At 32.2% G+C, this 17,175-nt stretch overlaps 1 pseudogene; it reads right to left on the reverse strand.

Annotated features, from left to right (window-relative positions):
* Positions 1-2,509: 2,509 nt before the first annotated feature.
* The window catches only part of LOC106460366, a 50,953-nt pseudogene continuing 36,287 nt past the window's right edge, over positions 2,510-17,175 (reverse strand).

A 17,175-nucleotide genomic window follows, 5' to 3' on the forward strand; every position in this document is an offset into this window, starting at 1 on the left:
ATGAAAACCAAAATGTGTTATTTTCTTAGTGCAAAGCTATACACAAAGCTGCGTGGAATCGAACTCTGAATTTTAGCTTTGTATATTGTAAACTTACCATTGACCCACAAATATAAATCTTGTGTTTGCTGATGATAGAAGCTACAGCATAAAAAAGAGAAAGAAGTTAATACAGTGCTTAACGTGGTAATGATAGCAGTTTGTTTGTAATTAAATACAAAGCTGCACAATGGGCTATCTGGGATCTGACCACCACGGGTATCGAAACCCGGATTCTAGCGTTGTAAGTCCGCAGACATACCGCTGTGCCACTGGGGGGTAATGATAGCAGAGGATAGATTGATATATAAGGAAAATATTCAAAGTAAAAGCACCAAGTGACTCCAGGACAAGGGAATGAATGTGCCCGGATTCAATTTCAGCTAAATTGTGGGAGGCCAAAATATGTAAAATTTCAGTGCCACGTATCTGATCCAGGCATAGTTAATTTGTATTCAACAAAAAATCATCTTCAAAACTAGCATATTTCAAAAATATCAAAATCTCATTAAACAGCTCTGAAAATAAAATTAGTTTAGGAACTCAAAGTTATTTCAACGTATAATTTCTGAATTTTCAACATATTTATTGGTATTTCAATAATGTTTCAACGCGTCCCCAGAAAGCTAAGTTTTACATGTGATACATTGTTATTTGCCGATCATCTTTCTAGTATTAACATTACCGCTGTTTGATAACACTTTTTTTTCACAATATGTAAATTAATTTCTTGTATTTTAACAGGATATATGGTAAATATATAAATAATGCTTTTATCTTTAACTATTCAATCTAAAAGTTAAACAGTATTTTTAGTAATTCAACCCGTGAGTGGCATGAGTTAAGTAGAAACTTAACCTTAGCCTCGTGACTAATTAGCAAAGAAACCACAATGATTGTAAATAAATTTCACAGACTCTCCAAAAAGTTTTCGAAATCATAAATACAATAAAATTATATCAATGAATCAGTCAAAAGAGCGTCTAGCGTAGGGGCATAAGGAAACGGGGGGGGGGGGGAGAGTCGAGAGCATGCCTTCCTGGGATATTTTTATGATCAGGCAATATGTCTTACTTCTTTCAAAATCTGTAGCTTACACTTTTGAATCTACATTTGAAGCTACAAAATACATTACAAATCTATATCAGTTTATACTGAGTCATTATTTTGAACTAAAATATAATTTCAGATTAGGGAAATCATAAACCTAAGTAAATTTATGGGAGATGAAGTGGGTGCTGCCACCTCCTACTTTTGAGATGAGGATGGGAGATGTGGCTCAGCTACCTCGTTATCCGTACATCTATTGTTTTATTTAATTTTTTTACTGAAATTATTGTTTACCTTTTGAAGAAATGAACTTTTACTAACATTCTTGCTAACCGCTGTTTTTTCCACCAAAGAAGGTCATAATGAAAAGGCCAGGTGGTTAGGGTCGCGGGATCAAATCCCCTTTCAGCCGTGGAGGGGTTATAATGTGATGGTCAATCCCACTATTCGTTGATAAAAGAGTAGCCCAACAGTTGGCGGTGGGTGTTGATGACTAGCTGCATTCCCTCTAGTCTTTCACTACTAAATTAGGAATGGCTAGCGTAGATATCCCTCGATAGTTTTGCGCGAAATTCAAACCATAATGAACACTTTTTAATAGCAGTTTTTATGTCCACAGAAGATGAATAACGACTCTGAATGGAACTTAAATTATTATCTACGTGACAAATTTGGTTTATCTTTTTCTTGAAGGAATGGTTTTTCGTCATTCCGGTATAATAGCCCTTTCATACGTCCCGTATATATTTGGACTGCTAATATATACAGATGTACAACCTTGAAAAATTGATGGTTAAACATTGAATTAAATAAAATATTTTATTAAATAAAAAATACTCTAATTATGTTTGAAGATTCCTGAAACATCACAAGCAACCTAGATATGAACTTCTATGACTCGAAAGCACTCACGATTATCATTGACGAAAACCAGTAAGATCCAGATCATTGAACTGGGATTTCTTTCTTCGTGAGTTGGCACTTTTTCATGTTTATTATTTTAATTTTATTTTGTACACATTGTTACGGTGTATCAGAACGGAGGATTTTTTTTTTACATATAATATTCTTGCGTTAAAAATGTTTAAGGCATGCTGGGTATCCTTCGAAAGCATGTGAAGCTTTCAACATTGCTTGTAACAGTTCAAGAACAATTATTGAGTTTTTCAACTATATATATCTTCCATAAAATCCAGACTTAACTCAAAGCAAATTTCCGTACCAGCGGAAATAATTATGTTAGCTAGAAAAATTCTTCGCAGTAACCTAAACTGGGAGATTGCCAATATGAATGAAGCCGAAACATATTCAAAGTGATAACCGCATCTTTGTTGTCGTGTGTGAAGATTTTCGTCTCATTTTATAAATACCATTTACACTTTTCACGCTTCTTAATAATAACAATTTGTTCCTGTCTTAGTTACAGGATGTGTGTTTCATCAAATGCTAAGTTATGGTTTGATTCTCGTAGCTTTAGACCTGGTTTCCCATTTCTGGATCTTCAGTGCACGTATACTTTGATCCATTCGACAAAGGAAGATATTTTGGTGTAGACACCTGGCAATTTATTTCTTGCGCATCCTACACCCCAGGAAACTAAACCAATCAGTTTTGTTCGGCCATCTTTCTTCATGGTCAGAGGACCTCCGGAATCACCCTGAGCAAAAAATGACAATATTAATGAATTATCTTCGTAGTAGTAAAAAAAGCAGGATACAATTTTTTTAAAGTAATGATAAACCTTATCGCTTTTGACAAGTAGATTTGTCTTATTCAGAGGTACCTTGTATGTATATCTAACTATACATATAAAAAAACAAATTGACCCTTGTCATGGAATATATAATTCTAATAAATAGTTATACAACAAAACTTCATAAGCATGTGAGTTTACTTTTTCCTATTACAAAACAACGTTGGAGCTAATACGAAATAAACTGATTTTTTTTTTCTTATACAATGACCTTAATAAACAAGAAAGGCATTAACATTAGCTGCACTGTCAACATATCAAAAATAATTCTCTCTGGAGATAATAAATATGACTGCTTTATACCTGGCAGGAATCTTTTCCTCCCTCTTCATAGCCAGCACAAACCATGGTATCGTAGATTGTCTCTTGGCGGCCTTGAGACTTGTACCAATCTTGACAAGTAGTACCCTCTATTACTCTAACGTCAACCTTTTGGAGCACACTAGGAACTGTCTGTTCACCTTTTACAAACAGTAAAGTAACATATAAACGATATCTATTGCACATTGGTAAAATAAGACAAATAAAGTCTCAACTCGGCGCTACTTGTAAAAGCAAAAGAACGTTTCAAGGTGTAAATCTTTGGTGATAACAGAAACGAGAAATGTTTTTTTGAAGAACTGAAATCTCCACTAATTATGATACCTAAACTAGTAACATTAATTAATTTAGACATGTCTAAATTTGGTATCAACAGATGCAACATATTTTTCAGTTTTGTCCTCAATACTAATCGTAACGTTCTACTGATGACCAATTGTGTTAGAATAAATTAGAAGTAAAGAAAAATATTGTACTCTTTAAAACGAAATATAAGTGACACTAGAGGGATTTAAAGTAATTTTGACTGTAGCTATGTAAATAACTAGTCAACCCGCACTTCTGTGATCTGAAACTTCTCAGAAACTGTTGTTTCAACGGTATTTTAGGTCGTGTTGCAAAGGCATAGTTTGAGTTTAATGGAATGAAGAATCCTTCAGTATAAAACCAGAAATGCTGTCTTCCCTTCTCAAAAGATATATATATATATATTTACACATTTTTGGATATATATTCCCCTTTTCTGTAACTTCTTGCCTTTGTGTGTGTGTGCTCTCCGACGTTTTATGTTACCATGAGTGTACATGTAAAGGGGAATTAGTTTTTACCTCTTGTCTGAAGCAGATGATCTCATCTATACTTTTGAAAGGCCATTCAACCAAACAAAAATTGACTTTTCATAACTCTGTTTACAAAGGCTTTGTATGATCATTGAGATACGTGTATATGTTACATTTTATATGATGTTTCTCAACTAGACTTAGCTCTCATGACTTTCTAACTCTTCGGTGGGAGTGACAGAAATATATTAAGTTAAGTATCAAACTTGTATCATGACTAAATGGAACCTACGGTTTCAAACATTATCAACTTGCGTTAGCTCAGTTAACCTGATGGTCGAGAAAGCCAATTTATATATATTATTTGGTGTGAAATTTATGTTTATACAAACCCCTTTGTAGTCTTTCTTTAATTTAGAAAACGAGTTTTCCAGCTACATTAAACCATCAGAGTTTCTTTACTTCTGATTGAGTTAATTACTATGAAATATAGACTAATATGTTTCGATATTTATAAAGCAGTCTTACTTATATTGTTTGTTTGTTTCTAACACAATCCTACACAATGGCCCATCTGCGCTGTGCTCACAGCGGCTGAATTTGTAAATATATATATATATATATATTATGCATGAATAATTATCCTACTTATTACTTCTTACAACCTGAACAGTCACCCGATGGGACACCAGTAAGTCTATGTGCTTACAACACTAAAAGTCGAGGTTCAATTTCCCGCGGTGAACACAGCAAATAGCCCAATATGGCTTTGCTATAAAACAAATAACCTGAACACATAATCATTTGTGGAGTATTTCAGCCAATTTTCCTTGGATCATTTACGTCAAAATCATTGACATGCCAAGTAATAAACGAAATATAAGTAACTATACAACACTGTATATGTTTCTAAAAATAAAACTGACACAACTTGGCACTGGAAGAGTTATTTATCTATAAACTGTAGCAGTGAAGGAATTAAAGTCAACCTATAACTTAATCTAGCCATAGATTGAACATTATAATTTCTTTCCCAGCCAGAGACAAAGGTATAGTTTAACATAACCCAACTCCATCATTGTAGTGATTCTTACTTCCTCGGCCTAATTTAATCCATTTATATCATTGTAGTAATTCTTACTTCCTCGGCCTAATTTAATCCATTTACATCATTGTAGTAATTCTTACTTCCCCCAACCTAACATAATCCAGTTACATCATTGTAGTAATTCTTACTTCCTCGGCCTAATTTAATCCATTTACATCATTGTAGTAATTTTTACTTCCCCAACCTAACATAATCCAGTTACATCATTGTAGTAATTCTTACTTCCCCAACCTAACATAATCCAGTTATATCATTGTAGTAATTCTTACTTCCTCGGCCTAATTTAATCCAGTTACATCATTGTAGTAATTCTTACTTCCCCAACCTAACATAATCCAGTTACATCATTGTAGTAATTCTTACTTTCTCAGCCTAACATAATATAATTATATACTAACCGTAACTTTTACGTCCCCATCCCGTAACTGTAGCAGTTTCTCCCCATACATCTTCATCTTTCTCAGGCAAACATACAGGAACGATATGTTTCCTAAACACCACAGGCTGAGATAATTCTAGTAACGCAATATCATTCTGATAGGTGGCAGCGTTATAGAGTTCGTTGACCACCTTGCGTCGGACAGTGTACTCTTCATAAGGGTAAATTTCAGAAGTTTCGCGAATGTTATATTCACCTGCTCGAACTCTAAGGGAGCTGGCAGGAGTTCTGTGGGGATATCGGAAAGAGAGAGAGAAAGATAAATTTAAATTATAAAAAACAAACATATATACCTAAAATTTTATACGTGTTTCCAGAAAATTATTCAGGGTAACTAAGAAGTTGCGCAACACAAAACCAACTGTTAAAGTTGAAGTTGTAAAATTAAGAAATATAGTAATAAAACAACACTCTTATTCTTAAAGTTGTGCTGATTTAATATTCCAAGTATGAAAACATTAATTTTCAAATGACTGGGTAAAAAAAATCTCTAAAATCCTACATCAATAAGAGTTAATTTTTCCTTTTTGCATTTGCTACAGAAAAAACACTCATAATTTAAAGCTCCGAGTAGTTTGAATAAAATATTTATGTATTTTAATTACGTTTGTTAATAAGTAGTTTGAACTATAAAACACTTCGACTTCTAAAACCAGCATTTGAAAACATCCATGTAGTTCTTGTATTTTATATATATATATATATATTCGTTTAGTATTTAGAGGAGTTTAGCACTGGCTAAAGCAATGCATCTCCTCTCTTCAACTGTGACATCCTGTGACAGCACATTTGTCAGAGCGCATTCCAGAAAGAGTTGGTTCATGTAATACAATTACAACGATTTTTGCAAGTAAACTTCAAGCTGCTGATTGGCACACAAATGTATATATGTTTTAGCTTTGATGTGTTATTTTCAGAAACTCATGGAGAATAAAATTCATTAAAGACTTCACACATTTCTTAATAGACAACATAGCTGAAATCCATTCACCAATTTAAACTGAAGTCAACAAATATAATTTCGTAAACTGAACTCTTGATTAATTTGATTAACATCATGTTAGAAAAATTTATTATAATCCATGCAGAAATAAAACAAGTACCACATGAAATGCTTCCTTAAATGCATTATGTATAAGAAGAGTAGTCTTTATGTCACCTCTTTCTTTTGTTATATATCCTTTCTCTCTTTACGTATACACGACTTACGTATAAATACAGTGAGCTGCTGTTACAACCCATCGTTCGTGAATCAGAGCTCCTCCACAAGCTATTTTTCTTGATAGAAATTTTCGCTTTATTACGGCCACCTACAAGTCAGAAACGTATATTCAGTTTTTCTAGAAGCATAACGATTATCCCTAATAACTATGTTATAGTATTTCCAAAACAAATTCGACAGAATTTTAATATAAAATTTAAACATTGCTCCATGATGACGAGGAACTAATTTAAAGTTAATATATATATATATATATAGTAGAGATGGCTGATGTAGGTATTATACACTTTTATTTAAAACAAAAGACAAGTAACAACGTTTTGACCTCCTTGGGGCATCATCAGGTTAGGATATTGGTTCTAAGAATATCAATAGAAAATCACTTAAGTTTAAATAACAACGTCTGTTTCTTGCGTTCTGAGTTACTTTTAACAGTTTTATAAATTGGCACTTTGAATAGTGTGAAATGTGAAATACTTTGCTTTAATTAGAACTTGTAAAAGTTCGAGCTAACAATACAGGAATGGTGTAATAAATGCTAAAATCTCGGGACTTCAGGTTTTTGTATGCATAGTGAATCTAGTAATGAGCCTACCCAATTAATTTTTAATAACTTTCGATAAAGGCGTCAAATTACTAATCAACCTTATAATATTAAACGATTGTCCATATAACACTACATGCTATTTTAAAATAGGGATAATTAAACCTAACTATATCAATTGCTCCGAACCATTTGTGTAGGGCGTTTATACTCTGACAGAACTACAATAATAAAACATGGTTAAATAATTGTTTGTTTGTTTTTTTGGAATGACTTGGTTGTTTTTATTTTTAATTTGTAGATAATGTTCAGGGCATTCAGTAAACATTGCACGATTTGAACAAAGAAATGTTATAAATTGCCAAACACAAATGTACTGCTAGGTAGTCTGCATGACGAAGTTTCGCATGGAAAAAACCTATGTATAATGTTTTTTTACTGCAAAAACTACTAGGTTTACTGCTTAATAATAACTTAAGAGAGATGCGTTTAGATAACTATTTTTTAGTTAACAACGTTTTCGATGACTGTATAGCTTACCATCACCAGGACAACAATGCTTATTATTCAATGCACGGTTCGAATCATAAAGAAAACATTTTTTGTACATAACACTGACACGTGAGGCGTGAAGTACGAGAACGTGTCTAACAAAGCAACTCGTAAACAAAAGAAATTGGCAGTTATTCATGATGACGAGAAACCCACTTGAAGTAAAAATGTATAGCATAGACATCTAATATGGGTGTTTATACCTATATTAATTAATCACCTAACATCTAACTGCTGCGCCCTCTACAATCTCGTACCCTTTCACAATCTCGTCCCTAAGACATGTGTCCAGTAATGGTCAGTTTCGAATTTTGTTAACCTGAAAATGACCTAAGAAGATCGAAACGTTGTCCTTGAACTTTATTCTAATTAAAGTTTTTAATACCCATACCAGCCGCCTCTGCTATACAAAATTAGCAGTTAGCACTGGCAAATTACTAAGTAACAGAAGCACTAGAGAATCAAAAAATAGAGGCACAGGAAAATATATTAAAATTACGGTTTTAACTGAATTGTTTTAAAGCTGAGTTTCTCGGTATTCATTTCTTAAGAAGTTTTAGAAGTTAAAATGGAATCTGAGCGAATTAGCACTTTTCACATTAAGATGAATCACAAACTTCATTCCAACTTTTGTGTATCCAGTTTAAGAACTCTAGGAGATTCTCGAAAAACTATACTGGAGGTACGTCAGTTATTTGTGAAATAGGTAATAAAAACAAGAATATTTCAATAAACCAACAGTAAAATAAGAAGTATTGTACCATTTGTGAGAATAAAGAATTAAAAATTCTAAAGTGTTAAAAACCTGTAAGGTAATAAACCGTTTTGAAATAAAAATCTAAAACTAAACTTACTTCTAAACATAAATCTAAATAATTAGTGATTAATGACTAGGAATAAATATTCTAAAAGAATGATATTTAACCTAACTCGTCGATAGTAGTTTCCTAATCCGAACACCGTGTGAGCATGTTTTGGTATAATGGGGATTCGAACCCGCGACCTGCAAATTACGAATCGAGCGCCCTAACCATCTGGCCATAGCCGGGCCTGATTAGTCGATTGTAGGTTATCAGATGCATGTTATTGTACTAGTCGAGTATTTTCGAGTGGTCCTGATGATAAAACCCTTCTATGTTCACTTATTCGATTAGTAAGGTTAGTATCTGTTACCAATTACATATACGCCAGAACAATCTGAACATTGTAACTGATGTACAACCCTAAACCATTCATCTATCAGTAGGAATGTGATCTTTAATTAATACGCGCAAGCAAGCTGTGAAGGATATGTAGGGTTTGAAAACTACTCTGATATTCAAGGATATGAGGGTGGGATTAATCACTTCCTATATCTCGTTAATGTATAATGTGGTTATTATGAGTGAAGGTTAGATTCTGGCAGTGTCTTCACTGTGTCTAGTTGTATTTTCTTCCGTAGTATTTCTGATCAAGTTCATTGGAATTGGGTTTGACTGAGACTTGATATAATATGTGCTTCTTGTTTTCGGAGCGAAGTTTAATCCGAACAAATGCTAAAAGCTCTTGGATAGAGTGTGTGTGTACCAAGAATTTCCTAACCGATAACGGATGGTGGTATATAACGTTTACGTAATGACTTGTATTGTTAGATTTATTGTATATGTTTGTGGCTATTGTTCTCTCAGCATCAAGTGCGATTGTGTCCCCCAAGGAAACAAGTAAATAATGTGTTTCGGTTTCACAAACATCTTATTTTACGATTAATTTATTGCAATATATTTGCTTCACAAATGTCAAAGTTTTGAAAAAAAAAGCGTTATCTTACTATCTCTTATTGTATTTCTATCCACGTTTTGTTTTAATTCTTTAGCACTTCTCATGTTTTTTACTTTGCTAGTATTAACTGCTAATTAGTTTCGTTTATCAGTTGCATTGTTAGACACGTTCTCGTACTTCACGCTTCACGTATCATTGTTATTAACAACGTTTTTTTTTATTCGAACCATGCATTTAGTAAAAGCCGTTGCCGTCAAGTGTCCTTATGACGATTGTGAACTGTACAATCACCAATACGTTGGAAAACAAAAATAAAACTAAATACATTTAGTTACCTACACGGCTAGTGCTAATATGAATAAGTATGAAAGACTTTGCTTTAGCCGACCGAATACTCTTAATAAGGAGCTACGGTGATCATACAATTACTGTGAAGTTTCTTACTTGCCAAGGTTGATCCCCAAATGAAGTATCTTCACCTCCAACTACTTTGGAATCCCTTATATACGTCTTTCCACAATCTGGTTATAAACATTTAAAGTATACTCGTCATCAGTATTCCAATCCAATGATCATTATATAATTGGTTTTTATTTATATTTTTTATATTTGTCCGACCAATTTTATAATCTAAAAACTAAGCTAAAAAAGAAATATATATATATATAAATTGAGGTTTTTAAATACATAAATATCTTACTTACAATGAAAAGTTTTAACAAATAACAACATTTTATGGCGATTACGTTTCAGCTTCGAAATTTTCAATTTTTTACTACTTACCTTGAAAATATGAGAAGAACCAAAACCAAAGCAATTTTTTGAAATTTATATTACTCTCTAGCTATAGTGTCAAGAAGATCGTGCTTTATTAAATTACGGCACTGTTTTTTTTATTGTTAAAGCTTCAGTATGAGTAACTTGATGACGGTATTCATATATAAAAAATTTCTATCAAAGACCTTCTGTCAAACAATTATGGCTACCAATCTGGACAAATCAACTAATTATTAGGATTTGCTGGTTTTCAAATTATCTTCAATAAAATAAAGTATACTTATTTTTCCATTAAAATTCTTATAGTAGATTTGTAAATGAACAGAAAGAGACGAGAATGTAACTTTTTATTGTGAAAAACTGATAAATACATAAGAAAATTAACTAAAGATATGTTCCCATTAATGTTTGAATTGTTCTCGAACAAAAACTGGCCTTAAATTAGACTGACAACAAAAGTGAATATTTTAGGTAATTACTTTGATGATTCGTAAAAAAAGCAGCTTTATCAACAATCGTTACTTGTAATCAGTGCAATTACTTAAGGCATTATCATAAAATAACACAATATCGTGTGTAGCAGTTCAAAAAACAACAACAACAGTAAATGGAACAAACTGTCAGAAGGCGTTGTTGACCAGTTTTCCTGTCAGAAGACAACATGAAACTAAAGCGGACGCACAAATGTGTCGAAACTAGTTTCTACAATATCAAGACTTGTAACATTTTGTTCCGTTTACTGTTGTTGTTGTTTTCTCTACTTAACTGACTTCCAATAACTATAATATGATGATCACAATATTGTTAAAAAATGATCAACCATACGTGAACTTATGTTACTCTAGTGAAATTACTGTTTTACCTGGACTTTCTATTTTAGCATGAGAGGCGGGTTTAATATTCGAGGGGACACAGCAGCTCCATAACATTCCACCATTACACAAGTCCATGGCCTTTTTACCCTGGAACCAACATCTTAACGAAGTCCCACACTTGTACGTATGTCCTTGATGGAAGCAATTCTGAGGTAACGCTGAAGGTCAAAAATGAAAAGTTAACAATACTATTCTACTTTCATCTCGTTAGAAGGTTCTGACTACTTGAAACATCAGTTTTTATAAATATACAAACAAGTTTATATGGATGCAAAATTTTCATCAGTTACCAAGAAATTGAACATTACTGTGTCATTAAATTGTAGAATGGAGAACAACTCCAGAAGCTATAGTTTCATAATACGAAGTAAATTACGCTTTCTACTGAAGTGTTTAAAAGGTGAGTTTTCTGTATTAACTTCTTAAGAAATTTGAGAAATTAAAATGGAATCTGAGCGAATTAGCACTTTTCGTATTGAGAATCATAAAATTCAGTCTGACTTCTGTATTTCCCATTTACACATGTTTTAATGGATTCTGAGAGATTCTCTGAAAACTATATCACTTTACTGGATCTCCAGAATTTCTTCATATGGTTTTTGCCTTTAAACCTACTATGCTATCATCAGATATCGTTAGTCTATAATAAAGACTAACCAAAGCTTGAAGATGCCATTATAGAATTCGTTTTTAGTGCCCTTTTTTGCACCTAAACTAATTTAGCTATCGCAGTCATGATGGTAGTTTATAGAAGATACACCAAATGCTGATAATGTCGCCGTAGAGCTAATTATCTTGTATTTGTTTTGTACACAAACTATTTTAGATACTGCTAAAGACTAATCAGTTCAGAGAAGATCTAAAACCCCATAACTTTCTTATGGTACGGTACTTCCATTAGATATATTTTTGTACAAATACTATCTTTTATGCTATCTTGGACATTGGCAAACGACTTTGGTCTGTCTGAAAGCAATCCATAGTATGTTGGATTAAATCATTTAGGCCAAATTGTACACACAAATCTATCTAGTTCTGATCGGATGATCAACTTAACTTTAAATATATTAATCCGTTATATAGGGTTATCTATGTAAATTATACTAAAATACACAACGACTGAGTTTTTTTTATATTTGATATTGTTTATATTTACAGTGCAGAAATGACTGCAATCTCAATACAATATCTAAAAGAAAACTATTTTGTAATATCAATAAAGATTCAAATTTTCACTTTTCAATAACACTAGTAAATAGCTTTAGGTACAAGTTTTCCAAATCTCTGTATTTATTTTGATATCAATGATTTGATTTCTCTATCTCCATGATTTTGAAGCCAACCTGGAATGAAAGCAGAACAGTTTGTTTTTTAACGTAGATGTAATTGAATAATAGTTTTCACAGTTCTTCTGACTTTTTTTTGTAATCTTTAATGAATTTAAATTTACAGGAAATATGGTAATGAGACATTTCACGTAGATCTTTATACGTTCACGTTAATAAGTTTCATAAAAATAAAATAATTTGTATTTTTAAGTTTATTTAGTGTATGAATTGTTCCTCAGTTTATAAAAGTCCGAAATTATATTTCTAGTACAGATATAATTAAAAGTTTGTTGTGAATGCTATATAACATTATGGACATAAAAATACACTTAACGGTGGTAATATGCATAGAAAACACTCTTTGTTAGCGTGCGTAGATGGTTTATAAATACGTAACACGAAAACATTAATTTGTACAAAAGGAAAATATAAGGGCGAAACAAGAATAATGTTTATATCGATACTTCTGTGAATGCATAAATCTATTTAGTTTTACATCTTAAAGCAAATAAACACACACAAGACATATTGGTTGAATCTCATGTTTAAAGCAAATAAACACGCACAAGACGTATTAGTTGAATCCCATGTTTAAAGTAAATAAACAAGCACAAGACGTATTAGTTGAATCCCATGTTTAAAGTAAATAAACACGCACAAGACGTATTAGTTGAATCTCATGTTTAAAGTAAATAAACACGCACAAGACGTATTACTTGAATCTCATGTTTAAAGCAAATAAACACGTACAAGACGTATTATTGAATCTTATGTTTAAAGCAAATAAACACGCACAAGACGTATTAGTTGAATCTCATGTTTAAAGCAAATAAACACGCACAAGACGTATTACTTGAATCTCATCTCAGAACTGTTTAATAGCTACTTTAGCCCATCTTTAATCCTTTTTCTTTATAGCGCAGACATAATTATTTTAGTATATATAGGTTTGATTTGAACAATATGAAAGCTTTATATCAGTAACATGTTTCCATGACGACTTCGTGAGGCACAATAGAGAAGACTGTAAACGATATATGCATTATTTTATAATTATGTATAATTTGTTTGTTGTTTAATATACATATAAAAAAAACAGTCAACGTATCCCTAAATCATATTGTCATTATTTATTCTTTCAATATGTTTTTGTGTATGTACTATTGTTCATCGTCGTATTTTGTTATACTTGATATAACAGTCTCCGAAATATATAATATTCACTTTGCAAGACTATGTAAAGAGAATAAAATAGAATTACTTGACGTTCACTTACTTAAGAAGTAGCGTGCCAGCGAGAAGATATTCGTGGCAAGGTTAGGTCTCAGTGTCCTTTCTTTACCAAATATGCTGCGCTTAAGCCTAAGAACTGTCGTATTTTCCGGTATGTCGATATCTATGTCATGCCATTTGACTCCATTGTTAAAGAAATCAACTCCATTGAAACTATTAAAACTGTGCAGTTCCTGCTGAGACTGAACAGTTGTGGTGTTATCTAAAACAGAGAGCCACAGTAAACAGTAGGCCAGCAGGACGTGCAAGGAGAGAGGAGAACCTGGCATCCTGAAACAGAAATTTTGGAGTTTAGTATGATTCTATAAAACTACCTTTACTTATTCTTTCAATTCTTTAGGGGGTTCTTTCACGTTCAGTTCCCAACGTCAGAGACACTAAAATTATCGAATACAGTAGAATGCTGATAGCATGTGCAAATACAACCACTAAACATTTTAAAAGTTCTTCAGGATTTAGAAGTTGAAGTTAAAAGAAGCCCTGTTGATTAAATTAAAACCTGAAGTAGTGAAGCCAGATGGGAATTTAAAAAAAAACATAAACAGAAATGAACTGAAAGGAAAAAATGAAGAAATTCAATACATATATAATAAATAATGCAGATGATTATGACGTTATGTTGCGATATACGTTTATAGGAATTATTTTGTATACAACACAAAAACACATTTTATATAACTCTACTATCATATCTTACTGACTACACACTATGTAAAGCATTCTGAAAAAAATCTTACATTTTTTAAAAACATAACCAAATGTGGGAAATGGAAAACCCTTCTGTATATTTTGGAACAGTAACTCTTCTAAAATGTATAAAATTAATAAGTAGGTGATTCGAAAGAAAGAAATGGTGTATTGATATTTCAATGCATTGTAACATAGGAAGTGCAAATATTTGATTTTATTTAATTTTTCATGCTACCACTTCACTCCGATGGCTCAGCTATAAGCCTGAGGCTTATAACGCAAAAAAACTAGGTTTCGATACCTGATGTGGGCAGAACACAGATAGCCCGTTGTGTATAACAATAAACAAACAAGTCTCGTATGAATTCATTAATAACATTTCACCAAATTTCAGCCAAATTCTTATTTTTACGTCTGAAAATGGAATACTCATAACTTTTAAAATAACTTTTTGGTTGCACAAAGGTGATTAAAAAGTCCATTTGTGTATTTGGAACAACTTGTGGGCGAACCGTATAATATACGGACAAGATATTTTGTGACACTAGGAGCTCCACACGTGGAAATTAAGCTGATATGTAAACAGACAACCATTATTCTGCCACTAACAGCATAGCGTTAAGTTCGAAACAACTGAATATATTGTTTGAGCTCTGTCATCAAAATGACTGTAATAAAGAGGCAACAACACTACAGGCACACCAAGATGAATGAGTCAACAACACTCCAGGCACACCAATATGCAGGGCTAATCAAAATGTATGTCATACCTATCTTTTACTGTCAGCAGCGTGATTAGAAGGTCTCAGTATCTACTTCCATCGTGCCTGGCCGCCAATCTTTTCTGACCTCAACCCTGCGGATAACTGGTTATGAGACTTTCTATTGCCTTAACGCAGTAACCATTCATCAACAAAAGAATGTCATAGCAGAGATTTGGGTGATTTTCTGGGAGTTTAAATGATGTGCCATTGTTAGGATGGACGCAGTGGTACAAAATGATGGTGGCAGCATTAAAAAGTTGTATCATCTAGTGTCATTTCCAGTGCAATGAACGCTAGGTATCCCTTGTGCATATACGCAAAATATTTCATTTCTACGTTACTCGGTTCCATCTGCACACTACTACAAATACTCATACTAACGTTATAAGAACCCTGTCATCTATAATAAACTAATAAATTCAAAGGTATTATTTCGAATTTTTGATAAATAAGTAAGCTAGTCCCGAATATCCATTCTATTTTATGTAATTATTTTTTGCTTTTGTAAAAATGTCAATGGTTCATGATTTGTGTTCACAATGTTAGTGAAAGGAATTTCATATTCTAGTTTAAGATGTCACAAACGAAGCTTAAAAAAATAAATTTCTGTTAAATATTATGCAGAATATAGTGTTTGTTCTAATGAAATTTTAGCAGTAAATAATTACGCCATTACCTATCACATTACCTGAACTATAAACGACCCCAATAATGTCCGACATACTGATACAATTTTGCTAGTACATACCGTATACGTTTTACCTGTTGTTTATTGAACAATTATTAACTTATTTTGTATGCGAATTTTGGTTATAAAATGATAAGAAAATACAAAAATTATTTTTGAATCTAATTATCCATACTAAGAACATAAACGCATACAGTTTTGGCCGTGATTTACAAATCGCAACAATGTCGTGCTATATTTCGTCTTTTTTTTCATATTCTGTTAAGTTTGACAGGCTCACGTTGATTATAATTCATAAGATGAATACGTGTTCAGATTTCAGGTTTGATATACAATTTGCTCTTAAGGTAAAACAAAACCCACGTTCGATTTTTAGTCCCACATTAGAATAAATTACATGAATGGTTTTGTTTTGTAACTTAAGTATCATTAAGTATCATTTTGCATATTGCTGATATTTTCCAAACACCCCCCCCCTCCAAAAAAAAAGATTGTTACACTTTGCTAAATTACATATCTGTGCACGTTGTGTCTGAGTGGTGTGGATGTGTAAAAACTATTCAAGATCTAAATATATTCATGTAGAATGTTCTTAGATATTCATTAATATTGCTAAGTATGGAAATTGGTTCAGTACATACTTTCTAAAAGATACTATTGTATTATCTAGGTTTTTATATTTTTGAAGCTTAGTCCATAAAAATAGGAATTTTGTGAACATTTACTTTGATAAAATGCAATGAATAAAATGCGGGGTTCGATTACCGCGGTGGACACAGCGCAGCTAACCCATTGTGTAGCTTTGCACCAAAACTTAACAACAATACACAATATTTCTGAATAAAGAACAAGAAAGAACCAGGTGAATTGGAATATCCCTTAATCATTTCTTAAACGCTACATACATACCATATATATATATATATATATACACACACAACAAAATATAGCAGTTAGTATTAGATCAATTATTTCTTAACCGTTATATATATATAGCAACTAGTATTCAATCAACTATTTCTTAAACGCTACATACATACCATATATATATATGTATACAAAAATATAGCAATTAGTATTAGATCAATTATTTCTTAACCGCTATATATATATATATAGCAACTAGTATTCAATCAACTATTTCTTAAACGCTACATACATACCATATATATATATGTATACAAAAATATAGCAA

This window comes from Limulus polyphemus, unplaced genomic scaffold, assembly GCF_000517525.1.
Source record: "Limulus polyphemus unplaced genomic scaffold, Limulus_polyphemus-2.1.2 Scaffold760, whole genome shotgun sequence".
Lineage (NCBI taxonomy): Eukaryota > Metazoa > Arthropoda > Merostomata > Xiphosura > Limulidae > Limulus > Limulus polyphemus.